Raw genomic sequence first — 18755 nt, forward strand, 5'->3', positions numbered from 1 at the left:
ATTATACCATTAGTTATTTATAAATTACAGTCATAATTAGAATCACATTAAATTACTGTCTCTTTTTAACACAGCAGACATGGTAAAGTTGAGCTACGGATCCATTATGGATGCTAGGAAATGCAAAAGTAGTTTCGAAATTCTGTTAATTAAGAAGTAATAAAAATGAAAACACATTTACAAAACGGTGCTGACAGATGGCCAAAGTACTGCATACAGAAAAGCTATAATTTATTGATTCTCCTGATGAGTATGTTTCGATAAGGTTTTCTTCTGTATACAATACACAAAAGTTATAGTAAATAATGCAGGGATAGAATCGTTCGCAGGCGTCATTCACATTTTCGTCTATATTTTTCCTAATCTGATTAGGCTCATGTTTCTTTAATCTAGAGTGCCTTTGCTACCTAAATATCGTTATCAGCTCGTCAACTATCGTTCCTTCTGAAGCACTGTATGAAATAAATTTGGTAATTGTCACACGTACCATTGTTCTTGGCGTCCTTGTATCTGAAAATAAGATCTGTGGAGCACATGTGGAATGAAAAATTGTTCTGGTGGGAGAATTCGGTTCGGTATTTTACTTCCTGTACGTGGACAAATATCGCCTGTCCTCTCGATAGATATCGCTGAGCTTAACCCGAGGCCCGCAGCATGCTACGAGACGTGCTGTCGCACATGAAGTGATCGATTTCATCCGCGGGGATCGTTCGAAGCGATATGTTCTGACAGCTCTCGTATATCACCTGGCGTTTCTGCTCGCTGCTAAGCCTGTCATTGCCAGTATGGCCAGAAGAAATAATATTTTTTGACTTTCGTTTTTCACATTATGACATTTACTCTTGAGCGAGTACGAATTCTCGAACAGTCCCCACGCTAAAGTTTACTATATGTTGATATCTGCACACCATTGATGCGTTCACAAAGTTCATGCATTGTATGATAAACCTATCACCATAAAGTTTTAAACACGGCTGCGACCGGTTACAAATTAAAGTTAAAGCAATTGCAGCCCTCGGCCACAAAACATAAGTCTTTTGACCAGGTTTCGACACTTCTATGAGTGCCTTCATCAGAAATTAAATATTGAAATTGGCCTATAACATAAGTACACAATTATGGGACAATTCTTATATAAGAAAACAGTAATTACGTATCACGTATAAGATAAATATAAAGCGATGAGGCTTTAGCTAAAAAAATTTAAAAAAGAATACATGGAAGGCGAGCCTCTATGGGCTGCTCATACATATAAAGCTACGGGTAGCAACAGACTGAGGCGCCCGCATTAGCAACTGCGGGCAGGTGAACATTATACCAGTAGTGCCATCTAGTAGCCGTAAATATAAGTAGGCTACTTAACATTTAAAATATAGACAGAGAAATGTTAAGATGGACAGTGTTTAGTACATGAACTAACAGGCAAAGTTTTGTTTGACAGAGGCAGACCTTTTGTTTACGTAAAAGCTTAGAGGTACAGTTTCAAGACTGAAAACTGATTAAAAGTACTAAAAGAAACAGTACTTATATGTCAAGTATAAAACAAGTATCGAGCGATAAAGCTTTACTCACAATTTTTAAAGTAGAATGCGTGGAAAGCGAGTCACTAAGCGTTGCTCGCATATGTCGAGCTACAGGTTGCATCAGACTGAGGTGCCAGCCTTAACAACTGCGGGCAGGTGAACATTGCACCAAGAGAGCCATCAAGTAGCCGCAACTACAAACAGGCTACTTAACATTCAAATAAAGACAGATGAATATTATGATGAACGTTATTCAGTACATGACGTAAAAGGCAATATTTTGTTTGACAGCAGCAGATAAGGTAACATGTTGTTTACATCAGAGCTTAGAAGTACAGTTTAAAGGATGAAAACACCATTATAGAAAATACAAAAAGGGCTGAATGACACAGCCTGCAGAAAAACGATATAACATGAAATGTAATCAATATAAAATATTTAATAAACGAAAAATTATGACAAAAGATTAAAAAACAGCCGACCAGTTGCAAAGGATAAAGTAATCTTTACCTAGGTTTCAATAGATATAAATCTATCTTCTTCAGAAGACGGCAATATTACAGTAACATGGAGTGAAGTATCTTAGTCATTTTTGCAAACATTTACATAACTCAGTTGATCCAAATAAAACATAGCCCTGAGTACAGGGTTTGTCAAACATATAGAAATTAAGAACATAGTAGTTGAAGAGCGCATGGGCGCATGTTACTGTAATATTGCCGTCTTCTGAAGAAGATAGATTTATATCTATTGAAACCTAGGTAAAGATTACTTTATCCTTTGCAACTGGTCACAGAAAATCTTATAGAAGCCATAATTTTCCAAAGGGGAACGAGTCGATTTTAAATTATAAATGAAATTTCTTTTCAAATTGTAAGTTGGTAGAGAAGGCAAATTTACAGTTGTATTTATTACGAAGAAGGCGTTGAATCTGATAGGATATGGGCCCTAAGAAAGGAATATAAAATTCTTTTTTGGGTTGGATTCAATGATAGAAGTGCCGAGCGTAGTAACTCTTTTAACAGTTTTCTTTTTAAGGATGTCATCCACTATGCCAGGTTCATATTCGTTATTAACTGCTATCGGTTTGAGTAAATTAGTTTCTTCGTTGAATTTTTCTTTCGAGAGTGGAATAGAAGTAGCTCTATGAATAGCAGAGTGAAAGAAAGCGTTTTTATGAGATTGTGGGTACATGGAAGACGCAGTACGATCTGATCAGTGTATGTTTCTTTACTAAAAACATTGGATGAGGTTTTATTTTCTTCTACTGTAAGCGTCAAGTCAATAAAGTTTGATTGGCGGGCCTCGTTTTCGAGTTCGATGGTGAAAGATATTTTCTCATGAAGTTCATTAAAGAGATTGAAAATACGGTCAGTGACATCAGCAGGTCCCTTGTAGATGACTAAAATGTCAACAACGTATCTGAAACAGGAGAGAATGCCTAGTGATGTCGCTGAAAAACAGTTGAAAAACTTTTCTTCTAGAGAGTTAATGAAAATATCAGCAAGAATACCAGCCAACGGATTTCCCATAGCGAGACCGTTCGATTTCTGGTACAACTGTTCATTAAATTCAACTGTGATGAGATTCACGAAGACAGTGATTTATTCATCTAAAATATCTTTTTTGAAATGACGTAATTTTTTTTCTACGATCGTAAGCGTTTCTTGTACTAGAACGTTAGTATGAAGATTTTTGATGTCTAATGGGAACAACTTGGTATCTGAACTGAATTCTAAATCTTTTATTTTATGGTCTAAGGCGTGACTATTGGGGGTGGAATAACCGTTCTCGAAGAAGAATGATTTTTTCAGTTTCATGTAGAAATTAGGCTAAATCATGGTACGTGCTGTTCATACTATTAGAAATCAGCCGTATTGGATGGTTAGGTTTATGAATTTTAAATTGAGACCGTAGTTTTGGGGGATGAGAGTTCATGTTGATAAGCATTTTCTTCTCGAAAGGTTTGATTAGAAATTTTGAGTTATTCATAGGTGCCCTGACTTCTTTTTGTAATTCTGGAGTTGGATCCTCATGCCGTTCCGAAATATTATTCTCGATAAAAAATCTATGGTGTTAGAAATATATTCAGAACTGTAGGCAATAGCTAAAGAGCAACCTTTGTCAGACTTAGTTATTAGAGTAGCAGCTTCTTTAAGTTTATTATTAATGGATTTAACCAACTTCCTATAGTTATGCATAACATTATGAAGAGAGGCTGTGTATTTACTGAAAATGTTAGCTACATCATAAGCCTTTCTAGTTTGACATGAATTATCTATTTCATTACAATCAAGACCAAATTTTAGGCTGACAAGCATTTTCTCTATTACATTTTTGTCTGACAAGTTGGGCATGACATTGTACTTCAGTCCTTTCTCAAGCAAGACAATTTAGTTGTGTGTAAAAGTAATGTTAGTCTGATATAAAATTCTTTTAAAAAATACGTGATTGCTTTTCTTGAATGTACTCTGAGCACATTTTTGAGCAGGAAACAGACAAACAGTTAACTAAGTTTCTTTTCGTGCTTACGCAATATGCCTTGTTTATAAATTTCTTAATGCTCCTTAATCTGTATCCAGAAATCGTCACGTTGAAATTATAATTAAAACGAAAGATATTTGTGAGCTCTAAATACAGATAATATACCTCTTCATTAGGAACTTCTTTTTTAGCATATAGCTTTTTAACAATTGGGGTTAGGTTAGGTTAGTGTTGTTTAACGTCCCGTCGACAACGAGGTCATTAGAGACGGAGCGCAAGCTCGGGTTAGGGAAGGATGGGGAAGGAAATCGGCCGTGCCCTTTCAAAGGAACCATCCCGGCATTTGCCTGAAACGATTTAGGAAAATCACGGAAAACCTAAATCAGGATGGCTGGAGACGGGATTGAACCGTCGTCCTCCCGAATCCGAGTCCAGTGTGCTAACCACTGCGTAACAATTGGCTATTTACAATTTGTACAGAAACCAGATGGCAGTTATAAGAGTCGAGGGGCATGAAAGGGAAGCAGTGGTTGGGAAGGGAGTGAGACAGGGTTGTAGCCTCTCCCCGATGTTATTCAATCTGTATATTGAGCAAGCAGTAACGGAAACAAAAGAAAAATTCGGAGTAGGTATTAAAATCCAGGGAGAAGAAATAAAAACTTTGAGGTTCACCGGTGACGTTGTAATTCTGTCAGAGACAGGAAAGGACTTGGAAGAGCAGTTGAATGGAATGGACAGTGTCTTGAAAGGAGGATATAAGATGAACATCAACAAAAGCAAAACAAGGATAATGGAATGTAGTCGAATTAAGTCGGGTGATGCTGAGGGAATTAGATTAGGAAATGAGACACTTAAAGTAGTAAAGGAGTTTTACTATTTGGGGGGCAAAATAACTGATGATGGTTGAAGTAGAGAGGATATAAAATGTAGACTGGCAATGGCAAGGAAAGCGTTTCTGAAGAAGAGAAATTTGTTAACATCGGGTATAGATTTAAGTGTCAGGAAGTCGTTTCTGAAAGTATTTGTATGGAGTGTAGTCATGTATGGAAGTGAAACATGGACAATAAATAGTTTGGACAAGAAGAGAATAGAAGCTTTCGAAATGTGGTGCTACAGAAGAGTGCTGAAGATTAGATGGGTAACTAATGAGGAGGTATTGAATAAGATAGGGGAGAAGAGGAGTATGTGGCACAACTTGACTAGAAGAAGGGATCGGTTGGTAGGAAATGTCCTGAGGCATCAAGGGATCACAAATTTAGCATTGGAGGGCAGTGTGGAGGGTATAAATCGTAGAGGGAGACCAAGAGATGAATACACTAAGCAGATTCAGAAGGATGTAGGGTGCAGTAGGTACTAGGAGATGTAGGAGCTTGCACAGGATAGATTAGCATGGAGAGCTGCATCAAACCAGTCTCAGGACTGAAGAACCCAACAACAGCTTTTTAACATTATCAGAAATTAGATCTCTAACTATTGGTTTGAGAAACTTGGGATCTTTCTTACAATTCGGAAAATTAATATAGGCTTTCACATAATTAGGGACTAGCCCCTTTTTTTCACATCGCTTATTAAACTGAATGGCCATACCTGTATTTAGTAATTTCTTGTTTAGATCTTTATATTTAGAGGCAGCCTTGGATGCTTGGACAGACAAAAATCGTAAACCTTTTAAAACGAAATTCTGAGGAAAATTGTGGTAAGCTGTAGATAGAGATGGGTACTATACGACATGTACACCAACCAAGAAGGAATAATAAGAGTCGAAGATCAAGAACGAAGTGCTTGGATTACAATGGGTGTAAGACAGGGATATAGACTTTCACCCCTACTGTTCAATCCATATATCAAAGAAGCAATGTTGGAAATAAAAGATAGGTTCAGGAGTGGAATTAAAATTCAAGGTGTAAGGATATGAATGATACGATTCGCTGATGACATTGCTACCCTGAATTAAAGTGAAGAAGAATTACATGATATGCTGAACCGAATGAAGTCTGAAGAGTACACAATTTGGACTGAAAGTAAATCGTAGAAAGACGACAGTAATATGAGGTAGCAGAAATGTGGACAGCGAGAAGCTTATTGATAGTCATGAAGTACATGAAGTTAATAAATTCTAGTAGGCAGAAAAATAACCAATGATGGAGTAGCGAACAGGACAATAAATGCAGACTAGCACTGGAAAAAGGCCATTCCAGGCCAACAGACGTCTGTATCCTGCTGTGCTGATTCTGTTTACCACACTCAGCACTCTATACAGCCATAGATTAGCAGTGTCAGCGACACATATGGCCTCTGAACTCCCCCAAGCGGCCATGGCTGCTGTGCTAGAAGCTTGCCCTGCCTGCAAATGCTGCCCTCCAAGGCAGAAGCTGAGAGCTCCTGTGGCGCCTGGATGATGGCACCCTGTTGTGTCACTTAAGTCCGTGGGGCGGACTTAGAATCGTGAACTGGTCTGTTAGAGCTGGCTGCCCAGACCGGCAGCGAGTGCTGGCTGGCCCATAGCATGTTGGAGACTGACGTCGAACGGATGTCACGTAGGGTGCTGCCAAACTGCACGTAATTGTGCAAGGAACAGGCGCTATTTATAATGCGTAGTAGCACCGTTGTTGAGCCGTTACACTACTTCCACAGATGTGCACATCGGTTCCGACAGTCTTGATGCATTGTGCAGGCTGGTCCAACGTGGCATGGCCTTTCTGTAATGCCTCCATAACTGTGCGGCTTCACCAGGTCGCCTTGTGATATACAAGCAGACTCTCTTGTGCAATTACGAGGGCCGTTCAGAAAGTAACCTCCGGTTGATTTAAAAAAAATACACCAAGTTAAATAAAAATATTTTAATATATACATCTTACAACTACATCTTTGCACTATTTTTCTACATAGTCTCCATAGCGATTGAGGCACTTATCGTATCTCTTCACAAGCTTTGAAATTCCTTCTGCATAAAAATCACCCGCTTGTGCCTGGAGCCAGCCTGTGACCGCATCTTTGAGCTCTTCGTCGTCATCAAACCGCTGTGACCCGAGCCATTTCTTCAAATGCATGAAGAGGTGATAATCACTTGGCGCCAGGTCTGGGCTGTAAGGTGGATGGTTGATAACGTCCCACTTGAAGGACTCAAGAAGGGCCGTTGTTCTGCGAGCAGAGTGAGGACGGGCGTTATCGTGCAAAAAAACGATACCGGAAGTCAGCATACCACGGCGTTTGTTCTGTATAGCCAGTCGTAACTTTTTTATTGTTTCACAGTACACGTCTTGATTAATGGTCGTACCACGTTCCATGAATTCAACCAACAACACCCCTTTGGCATCCCAAAACACCGTTGCCATCAGTTTTCTGGCAGAAAAATCTTGCGAGGCTTTTCTTGGTTTGGTAGGCGAATTTGAATGTGCCCACATCTTTGATTGTTCTTTTGTCTCAGGGTTAATCCAGGTTTCGTCACCGGTCACGATTCTGTTTAACAATGGTTCTCCTTCGTCCTCATAACGTGACAGAAAGTCTAATGCAGAGGCCATTCTTTGAGTTTTGTGGTGGTCGGTAAGAATTTTGGGCACCCATCGTGCACAGAACTTACGGTAACCCAATCTTGCTGTCACTATCTCGTACAAGAGAGTCTTAGAAATCTGTGGAAAATCAGTAGACAACTCCGACATTGAGAAACGTCGATTTTCACGAACTTTTGCATCAACTGTCTGAACGAGTTTGTCAGTCACCAATGATGGTCTACCACTCCTCTCTTCATCATGAACGTTTTCTCGTCCACTTTTAAATAAACGTACCCATTCACGGACAACTCCTTCACTCATAACTCTTGGTCCGTACACGGCACAAAGCTCACGATGAATAGCTGCTGCAGAATATCCTTTGGCTGTAAAAAACCTTATGACAGCACGCACTTCACATTTGGCGGGGTTTTCTATTGCAGCACACATTTCGAACTGCCACAAAAACTAAACTAGCGCAGGTACGACGTTCACTCGACCACGGCTTGATGCCGACTGACCTGTTGAGTGCGTGAACGCACAGATGGCGTCGCTACTCCCCCCACAACCCGCACTGTGACCAATCGGAGGTTACTTTCTGAACCGCCCTCGTACATACCAACCACTCTGTGTGTGCCTGCTGCCCTCACAGAAGGCTGCAAAGGGGCTGGTTCAGTACCGCCTAAACCTTGGCGATACCGTTATATACCTCCCCTGTTTGGAAAGTCACAGACCCCTGGTCTGAACCCATGACCAGTGTGAGACAAAAGATTCACCACAAAGTTTGGATAATTTTTTGCAGTGTTTCCTGTTACGTCAAGCAGCGAAGTGGGACTCTTTCCCCCTACAATTCTCAGCCCTTGAGGTCCATTGTCGCTTAATCTACGACTTAAAATCCCATTTCACCTTTGTGCCATCTTTTAGCCATTAACACCTCCAAAATATTAATCAAATATTTACGTGAATATCCCTTTATCGCTGCCTCACAGCGCCTCGTATGGTAAGCAACAATGCTCGTTTCAAGACTACTCAACGTTTCTTGTCCTTTCAAACACAACTAATTACATCCTAAAATATAACTCTTTTATTACTACATCAGCTTTTGCATGCGATGTACTTTCTCATGTACAAAGGGTTAACCAATCTATTGGTATCTGGTGATGTAGAGGATCGCATTGACAAGCAGCCCTTTGCCTAAGGAAGACAAAGACTGAACAAAACAACACCTACATGACGCCTGTGAAGCTTTCAATCTTGATCCTGTGCTGCTGCTCCTCCCAATATTGTTGAACATCTGAAAGCATTTGCTATACTTAAATGCACCCCTCTTGCTTGTTGTCATCCCAGACGATTCCCCATATGTTCCTGACATTCCAGAGTTCTGGTGTTTGCTCCTTTAATATGCTCCCAAATTTCCCTTCCTTTTCAGAAAAATCCATAACGGACAACATGTCCCCATCTAATCTTGGACTTTCTCCCATAAAGTACCATATGGTGGTAGCCCACTCACAGAATGAACTTTTGAATTTCATGAGCTCACAGTGAAGTGCGAATACAACCCCAATCATTATGGTGTATGCCTACATAATGGCTCAACATCCTTCCAATCATGTGCTGTACCCCCTCTGTCTCATAATTAATCTGACAGTGCAGTGGACTCGTTCTCAACATCTTAACCTTTAGGAAATCACACAGCTACTTTAGCAAATTCGAGATTCAGTTTGTCCACTGAACAGCGATCATAGTTTCTGGCACTCCAAATCTGAGCACCTAATTGTTGACCAATGCTTGTGCTACCGTTGGTGCCTGTTGATTAGGGACTGCAATCATTCCCACATATACAGAAACTGGTAAATAATGGTTAACACAAATCTATTTCCAACTGGTATCCTGTTGAATGGTCCAATGACATCCAACCCAATCATTCCAATCATTTTAAAAGGTTCTGTTGCTTCTGGTGCCATCCGCAAAGTTATTACTTTATGGCTAATATCTGTCCACTGCACACATTACACAAAGCCCCCAACATATCGGTCCCCATCTTCTTTGCAAGACTTCCACCAGTAGTGCTCTGCTTATTCACCTATTTGTTGTTCTACAACCCCTGTGAGCTGACAACAAACGGTTATGTGCTTGTTTTAACACTACCTATTTCATCTTCGTTAGAACTACTACCTCCGATCCCACACAATAAACCATCCCCAACAGTGAATTGTGGCTGCGACTCATACTGTTCAGATTCCAAGTGTGCCTGTACACTGCTTTCCATTGTGAAAGGTCGTAATCCAGTATGTGCCTCACTGCTACTTTTTAGCTTAAATTATCTGCGTTTGCGGGTCTCTTATCAGGCTTCTGTATAACTTCATACTCAAATTCAAATAACCCAATGTCCATATAGCCAGCCTACTAGACGGGTCCTTAAGCCTCAACAACCATTTAAGGGCTGCATGATTCATTACTACTTTAACCCGTTTTCCATACAAATAACGCCTGAAATACGTGACTGCATGTATCACACTTAAGCATCTCTGTTTCAGTTATTAATCAGCTTTTCTATGCTCTCTTCAACTGTGTAGAGTCATATGCTACCGGATGCTCCCCTCTGTCTACCAATCGACTGAAAACACACCCTATTGTCAGACTGAGAATGGTTGAAAACATAAACTCTGCTCATTGTCGAGAAAAATTAATGCTGATGTCAATGCTCTCTTAACCTCTTTGAAAGTGTCGCGGTATTTTTTTGTCCACGGAATCTTACTCTCCATTTTTAACGGTCACATAACTAGTCCCACTATATCTGAAAACCTTTTATGAATTTTCTGTAATAATTCCCTAAAACCATTAAAAATTTTGATGCCTAAGGACATGAATGGGCCCTCGTAAGCGACCCTCCATTAGATATAAACCTGAGAACAAACTGAGATATCGTTACACTCTAACTTCTAACTAAAATTTCGATATCTTATATACTTTTCATTCCCTGCAATGTATGAGCTAAAAACTAACCATATGCAATTTATGCAATGCGTTTTTAATCTCTGCTAAATCTTTAAAATTTCACACAGTGCTTTACTCAGTTTGATGCAGTGCAGTAATTACGGCGTATAAAGGAAAGAAATTAAGGCCGTTATCTACCAAAGAAATCAGACTGTGCAAAAGTAAATTTTTTCACGTAACAGTTTTGGATGAATTGCATGGTAGGTATTTCATATAGGTCGGAACGCCAGCATTTGGTGAACCGTGCAGCCATAGCAAAAGCCTGCTCATTGCGAAAAAAGGAGACTAGTGACACCGTGTGCTTGAGACCCTGCCTTTACGGAACCTTAATTTCCAATAATGGCTGATTTTTTAACCTCTTTGTATGGTAAGAGATACAAAATTCACTCACAACAGACCGTCTGATCTCTTACACACGTATGTCTTACATCTTATTATCACTCATCTCGACTGTTTTCACTACTAAGCATATGCTCGAAGTGGCGACATTTAACAGAAATTCTTGGTACTGATTCCATGTTGTTGTCGTTGTTGTTGTTGTGGTCTTCAGTCCAGAGACTGGTTTGATGCAGCTCTCCATGCTACTCTATTCTGGGCAAGCCTTTCCATCTCCGAATAACAACAACAATCTACATCCTTCTGAATCTGACTGATTCCGTGTATGATGGAAAATGCATTGACCACAGCCCAAATGTCATAAATAGTGCTTCTCCTTACTACCAGCAAAGTGCAAAACAATTGCAGGTTTTCCTGGCTGTACAGACACAACCCTCAAATAAAAAAAAAATGGTTCAAATGGCTCTGAGCACTATGGGACTTAACTTCTGAGGTCATCAGTCCCCTAGAACTTAGAACTACTTAAACCTAACTAACCTGCGACCGGAGCGATCACGCGGCTCCAGACTGACACGCCTAGAACCGCACGGCCACACCGGCCGGCAACCCTCAAATCCCTAGGAATCATGCTTCTGGACTCCATACCGCCTACACATAAAACAAGAAAGAAAACAACCACCAAAATCAATAGTTTGCTCTCTCACCCCATTAACAAAACCCTGTGCTGTGGTTGCGAAGTCGTACTGCATGGAGATGACTATCCTGGCACAGGTTGGTAGGTGAGGCCCACAAGCTCTTCTCTCACCACTCTGCAGGTGGTGCGTGGGGAAACTCCGCTGCAAGATACATGTTCTATTCGTCTTGGATTACAATTCCAGAGTGCTGCGACGCCTCTGGGTTCGTCATCTGAAGGCGCGTGGTCCACTGGTGATGCCGGTGACGTTGGAAGGCCACGTTGGTGGGATGGCCGTTTGACGTCTGCGTCCTGCTGTACCGACACTGCTTAGCTCAATCAGCAGCGCGTGTCTGAGCTAGCAGTATGCGACCGTGGGTGAGCAGTGCTACAGACACGAGCGACACGTACGTCCGCTGAATTCCCGTAACTGGCCATGGCTGCTGGGTTAAAAGCTTGCCATTGTTCAAGGGGACAGCACAAGTACCGCCCTGGCTGCAAACCGCTGCCCTCCAAGGCAGAAGATGAGTGCTGCTGAGGCGTCTGGATGATGAGTCCCTGTCGTGTCACCTAAGTCTGTGGACTTAGAATTGTGGGCTGGTTTGGTGATGCTAACTGTCCACATCGGTGTCGGCTGTTGGCTGGCACACAGCATGGTAGAGAATGACGTGGACACGAAGTCACGGAGGGTGCTGGCAGACTGCACATAACTGTGTTAGAAACAGAGGATATTTATAACGATTAGTAGTACCATCGCCGTGCTGTTACACTGCTTCCAGGCACTTGCAGATCAACAGCTCTGTGTCCTAATGGTGTGGAAATATACCTCAGGCTGGCTCATTGCTGCAAGCTATTCTGCAGTGTCACCGCGATAGGATGGCTTAACCTGTCCGCCTTGCAATGAACAAACAGGCTTGCTTGTGAAGTTACATATCGGCGACTTTGTGTCTGGCCACTGGCCTCACTCACGCCTACAATGTAGCTGCTTCAATTCAGTAACGCCCAAACTTCAGCAATGGCGTTAGAGCACTCGGAATGTTCAGTCCGTTCCGACCCAAATTTAGAATTTCTGTGCGGTTCGCTAATCGTACCTGGTTGATAATAACACCAGTATTGTTTTGTGGAAGTTTAATGCAGCTGGCTACGAAAACACGCTTATTTTATAAAATAAATTTACCTACATATTTCAGTGGTACTGTAGTGATGAGAGTGACCATCCAGTCTTCCGAGCGCTGTCGGCAAGCGGGGTGCACTCAGCCCTTGTGAGGCAAACTGAGGAACTACTTGATTTAGAAGTAGCGGCTCCAGTCTCGGAAACTGACATACGGCCGGGAGAGAGGTGTGCTGACCACATGACCCTCCGTATCTGCATCCAGTGACGCCTATGAGCTGAGGATGACACGGCGGCCGGTCAGTACCGTTGGGACTTCATGGCCTGTTCGGGAGGAGTTTAGTTTTGTTTAGTAGTGATGAGACCTGTGTATGCTACAGATCGTTTTTCACGCGAATTTCAGTAACAGGTGGTAAACCGACTGGTACCAGCTTTAACTTCAAGTACCTGCATCGCTGCTTTCGCTTCAAGAGATTCTTCTGACCACTACTGATACTTATTAGCGAACGTGTAGTGAAAACTGAGCAGCAGATAGTCTCAGACTCGGAGTCTTTCGCGACGGTATACATGAATAAAACGTTCTCGGTTTTCCAGCAGCGTCAATTCGAATTAAATCCTCGAGCTTTCGTTGCCGATCTCCGTCATCGTCGTCAGGAGTTCACTGACTGGCGGGGCTGTTACGGTTTCTCTCTTATATAGGCATGATGACATCATCAGCAGCCAATCAGCTAGCTGCCCGGGTCGACTTAGGCGCGCCCCAAATTGGATCGATCTGTTGGCTGCTGATGATGTCATCATGCCTATATAAGCGAGAAACCGTAACAGCCCCGGCACGGAACTCAATGCCCCCATCACTACACAGGATCTCATTGCTACACTCCGCACAAAACGCAACACCCGCTCCAGGTCACGATCGTGTCACCTACCGCCACCTTCGTGAAGCTCCTGTCTCTTTCCTCTCCACCCTGGCCAGGCTCTACAATGTAGTCCTGTCCACCGGCTACTACCCCGACCTAAGGCGAACCTCCCCTATCCTGATGTTCCTTAAACCCAGTAAACCGCTGTCCGCCGTCTCCTCCTACCTCCGCCGTCTCCGCCGTCTCAGCCTTACCTCGGTCTTCAGCAAGGTCCTGGAATCCATCCTCAGCCGACGCATCCACCAGCATCTCCTCCAGCACCGCCTCCTTCCCGTTACCCAGTGTGGCTTTCGACCGTCCTGCTCTTCCGATGACGTTCTCCTCCGACTCACTTACCTCCTTTCTGAACAGCTAAATTCCCGTCGCTCCGCAATCTTCCTCTCCCTGGACCTCGAACGTGCCTATGACCGCATATGGCATTCCGGTCTCCTCTTCAAGCTCCAAACCTTCGCCCTTCCCATTAACTACGTCCGTCTGATCGACTCCTTTCCATCCCACCGTCCTTCCTACGTCACCATCCATAACATGGATTCCTACACCTTTTTCCCTCCGCCGGTGTGCCCCAAGGCTCTGTCCTCTCCCCCTTCTGTACTTTTTGTATACGGCGGATACGCCGCCGCCGTCACCCCCCGTCCACCTTCTCCAGTTTGCCGATGACACAGCATTCATTGCCCTCGCCCCCACCCTGCAGCGTTCCCAACACCTTCTCCAATCCCATCTTGACCAATTCACCGCTTGGTGCAACCAGTGGTTGCTCAAGGTCAATCCCTCCAAAACCCAGGCGATCATTGTAGGCGAAACCACCCCTTCCTTCCACCTCCTTGATTTCTATCTCACTATCTATGGCCGTCCTATCGCCCTCACCCCCCACCCTTAAGTACCTAGGCGTCACCCTCGACCGTCGCCTCTCCTGGACCCCCCATCTCCGGACAATCCAAACCAAGGCACACTCCGTCTCCTCAAGCTCCTTTCCGGCTGTACATCGGGTCTGGACCCCTCCACCATCCTCCACACCTAGAAATCCCTCATCCACCCTATCCTCTGTTACACCCATCCTGCATGGATCTCTGCCCCCCTCTACCTTTTACAAATCCCTTCAGATCCTTGAACGCCATGCTCTCCGCCTCGCCTGTCGCATACGTCTCCCCTCCCCCATGTGGATCCTCACTCCGTTCCCCCACCTCCTCCTTTTCCTTGAACGGATACAGATCCTGTACACCTCCCAAAAACTCGATCCTCCTCACCCGCTTGTCTCCCCCATCCTCTCCCAGCCCCGCCTGCTGCCGCGCCTGTATTCCCACGTCCCACCCGGTCTCCATCTCTCCACCCTCCTTACCCTCTCCCAAGGTGGATTTCGCCAGCTCCCCCTCCCTGATGATGCCCTCCTCCATCTACCCCTCCTACCAACTTTTTTCCGCCCTCCCTCTTCCTGTGTTTGGTCACCCTCCATACCTTCTCTCCCCTCTTCCCTCCCTCCTCCATTTCTCCCCACTCCTCCCCCGGGCTTCCCCTCCCCTGTCCCTCTACTCCTCCTCCCATATCCTCAGCCATTGGCATCTTTGTTCTTCCCTCCCCTTCAGCAACAGAACCCTTGAACAAGCTTCATCTCCGTTACACTGGACCATTTAGGAGGATAGCCTCGATTATTCTTGTAGACTCCTGTAACAGATACCGCGGATACATCCCAAATGGTCCGTGCTCTGGAACAGATTTTCACCATGGAGTGTCTCCCTACAGCTATCGTTTTCGATAATGGCAGCCCGTTCACCAGTCAGAATTCAAGTCTTTCTGGACAGCCCGTGGGATACAGCATTTCCGCTGTGCACCGTTTTAACCAGCGCTGAACGTAATGGTTAAACGCCTCACCTGGATACTTAAGGAGCAAATGAAGGAACGCACAGCTGATTACTCAACAGTATGCGCTCCACTAATATTTCTTTCTATTTACGGAAGCTCGCCCCACAAGGACACATGTACAGATGACGGCCTTTCTGCTCCTCGCAGTAGTCTCCTTATGAATCAACACCATCACCAAAGGGTTTGGTAATAGCAAATGATACGTTGAGATCAATGCCAAAGTTTCATACTCAGAGGTATGGTACAGGAAAGAAGGAATGGTACACAGGGGTTTTGGGTCGTTGTATTGACGGCAGACAGAGACAAAACGATGAATACATGTCGAGCAGCTCTGACCAAGCATTAATACGCGTTTTCCTTCTGGGTGTGTAGCCATGATCAGTTCCAGGTGCCGTAATATGTCTGCCCCAGATGTGGAAGGGAGATCTTTAGCTTTGCAACTGCATACCAGCGCCGACAAGCTGCCACCACCTGAATGACGGATGCGGAGTGCAGAGCCCAGCAGAGTTGGCACGGAGGTGGAGCTGGAGGACGACTTCATCCCCCACATCACTGTGACAGCCAAAGAAGAAGATGCTTCGCCTCCCTCCGTTTCGAGAAGGGGATGCTGTATCCCATGTTACTCCCTTCCCAGGTAGGACACCTTTCTGTCAAAGAGGTGTGTCACCGCGCCTGTATCGAGGTGAGGAAAAGACAGGTGAGAACATCGGTAGTTGCCTTCAGATGTCGCCAATGGCGACCAAACTATTTCGCCTCCCATCGTCATGTGCGTCAGTCACTGTCGACGACGACATGGTCATTCCTTTTGCAGAGCATATCTCATCGCGTACAGGACCAACCAATTATGCAAACACAACGTAGTGAACTGGGTCGCTTTGTAACTCGCAAACCTGTAAGTCAGTGACTGTCCATTGTCATACTGAACACGTACCAAACGTACGTTTGTGTTAATGGTGCAATAGAGAAATGTTCCTCTACTTGTATTAATTATTTTTGTGTAAAAGTGTTACAGAAGTTATGTAACAGTGTGAAACTCTGTACGCAGACCTGCCACCTTTGACAGCAAAAGCGACTCATCTAGTTTGAGAATGATTCGACTTGATCTAAATTGACAGATATGGATATGTCATTTCACGTTGCTGTAATCATATACCAGAAATCGTCATCATAGTCACCAGCAATTGATGGTATATCAATATTTTCTTCAGTGCGTGAGAGACCTAGAGAACTGCTAGCGAGGGAATCGGTCGAACAAAAGCAGTGTCGACGGAAGTCAGGACTACACCGAAAACATGCGATCTTGCACTAGCTTGTAAGTTGACAGTAAGGTGAGTTCTAAGATAGGCCGCGGATACCAGTGTTAACGTCAGATACGTAACGTGTACAGTGTAAATTCCCAGCTACTCAAACTTGACTGATTGTTTTGTGTTGCCAGTAGCACACGATAATACAAGCCTGCTGCTGGCTCCATTAGATGATGACGAATGCAGTTTGACAACGTTCGTTCTCCTCAGAACATACACACAAGGATACATCTGTGGCGATGCTACGTACTGAGCCGTAGCTTCCCTGAAAAGATTACTTGGTCAGTTGTTGTATCTGGGCACATTACTGTCGGCACACGCTTCTCTACTGCCATGTCAAGGGAAAGTGCAAACAACGGTTGCTGTTCCGACCGTTCGTGATGCTTGATATATCATCACATTTTCTCTGCGCGTACTTGCTTTGGTGAAAACATGCACATTTATTGACTCAAGGTACATCATGCAGCTGTACGATCCTGCACAGCCGAGTGAACAATATGTCTGTGCTCTCGGATGCTAGTCGTGTGGAGCTGTCGCAATTCAAGGCTTTAAGTATAGTCCTACTGAACCAATTGGTTCCATATTTGCATGACGGTAGTGAGATCCCGTGGAAGATGACAGCTGTATCGCGGAACGTTAAAACACTTTATCAAGAGGCAACGATGATGCCGTTGTTTCATTCCAACAAGTGCTGATAGTCGTTTCTCCATCACACACGAGGCATAACACGATCTCCTCATTAATAACCGTAATTAAAATTCTATTTCTGAACGTAAAAGCCGTGGAGTAGTCTTCCGTTGCATCCGAATTGTAGATAGGGTCCCTACCACCTTCTTCATAAGATTGTGCTGAAATATTAATCTCCAGTGTGTCCAACCACACCTATTTGACGTTTGTTGAATGACACCATTACGACGTTGCAATTTTAATGTATATTAGTGTAAATAGCTGGATCCTTAGCATATAGCGCGAGAATAGTCCAAGGCAACGAAAATAGCTATAAAACACAAAATTTAGAGAAGACGAACGTGTAAGACGTATTTTGACAATGTAGCAATAGAAATAATAATAATAATAAACGAGGACTTACTGGACCTCTGCTACATTATCGAGCGTGAGCTGGTTTATAGGGTCGTACTGTAAAAGAAGTATCGTTCCGCAGTTGCCGTATCCGTACAAACTGACTCCACAGTGCAGAGAACCCTTGGCAGCCCGTGGAATTTGCTTTGCCCGTGGGGTTCACTGTCTCGACGAGTTTCACGTATCTGGCAGCTAACTAATTTCTCTGTAACAGGTCACTGTTTCTCTGTCTTCAGTTGTGAGTTCCGTTGGTTCAATACTGAAATATTTAAAACGGGTTGGTATCGTAAACGTACTTGAATTACAAGGAAGAGACGTGTTTGCATTGTGTACAGGCCGTCTGTAGCTGTATCATGTTAGAGGTATAGGAATTTTCTGTCTTCCCATTCGTAGGTTAAACAGCTGTGCGCTGACGCCAGTATCCACCTATACGGTGTGACTTCAGCTACCGCTTGATACAACAAAGAAACTGCAATGTAACAATGAAAGGCATTCACAAATTAATATAATTGTATGACTCAGATTAGGGAATATTATGTCAAATGAAGTGTGATATTTTGTTTAGTGAATATGTTTAAAATTAACACATACAAAAATTTGCTTATTGATGTTTTATTTGTTTCTGAGATGGGAGATATGGTACTTAGATCACCTAATTATTTAGACTTAATTGCGAGAAGAGTTCACAAGACGGCCTATGTGGCCGAGCGGTTCTAGGCGCTTCAGTCTGGAACCGCGCTGCTGCTACGGTCGCAGGTTCGAATCCTGCCTCGGTCATGGATGTGTGTGATGTCCTTACGTTAGGTAGGCTTAAGTAGTTCTAAGTCTATGGGCCTGACGACCTCAGATGTTTAGTCCCGTAGTGCTTAGAGCCATTTGAACCAATTTGTAGAATTTACGAGACCTCTCGTCTTTTTCTTATACTGAACTGCAAAGCTTTACTCTCTGTTGCACAGCATAACAAGCAAGCACACACAGTGCTACC

Source organism: Schistocerca nitens, chromosome 6 (genome assembly GCF_023898315.1).
Source record: "Schistocerca nitens isolate TAMUIC-IGC-003100 chromosome 6, iqSchNite1.1, whole genome shotgun sequence".
NCBI lineage: Eukaryota > Metazoa > Arthropoda > Insecta > Orthoptera > Acrididae > Schistocerca > Schistocerca nitens.